This window comes from Calidris pugnax, unplaced genomic scaffold, assembly GCF_001431845.1.
Source record: "Calidris pugnax isolate Ruff unplaced genomic scaffold, ASM143184v1 scaffold102, whole genome shotgun sequence".
In the NCBI taxonomy this organism is placed as follows: domain Eukaryota; kingdom Metazoa; phylum Chordata; class Aves; order Charadriiformes; family Scolopacidae; genus Calidris; species Calidris pugnax.
In genome coordinates, this window is record NW_015090846.1 from 552,414 (window position 1) to 552,698 (window position 285).

Genomic DNA, 285 nt, shown 5'->3' on the forward strand with positions numbered 1-285 from the left:
CTTCTTGGGGCGCCATTAAAGCATGTAAGTGGGTGCCAGCTGGGTGGGCACCGGGCCCCGCTCCCCTCGGGCCGTGTTGTCCCCCGTCTCACCGTTTTGGGCGATTTCAAGCGATTTCCTGCAGGTTTTGTGGCCGTCGGTGGCCGGGGAGGAGGTGAGGGAGGGCCCGGGGCCGTGCTGAGGGGAGGGCTCGGTCACTACCAGACACCGGAGAACCCCCGGGGTGGCCGCAGGGCGCTGTGCGGGGCCGGTTTGTGTGTCCCGTCCCCCCCCCCCCCCCCCCCC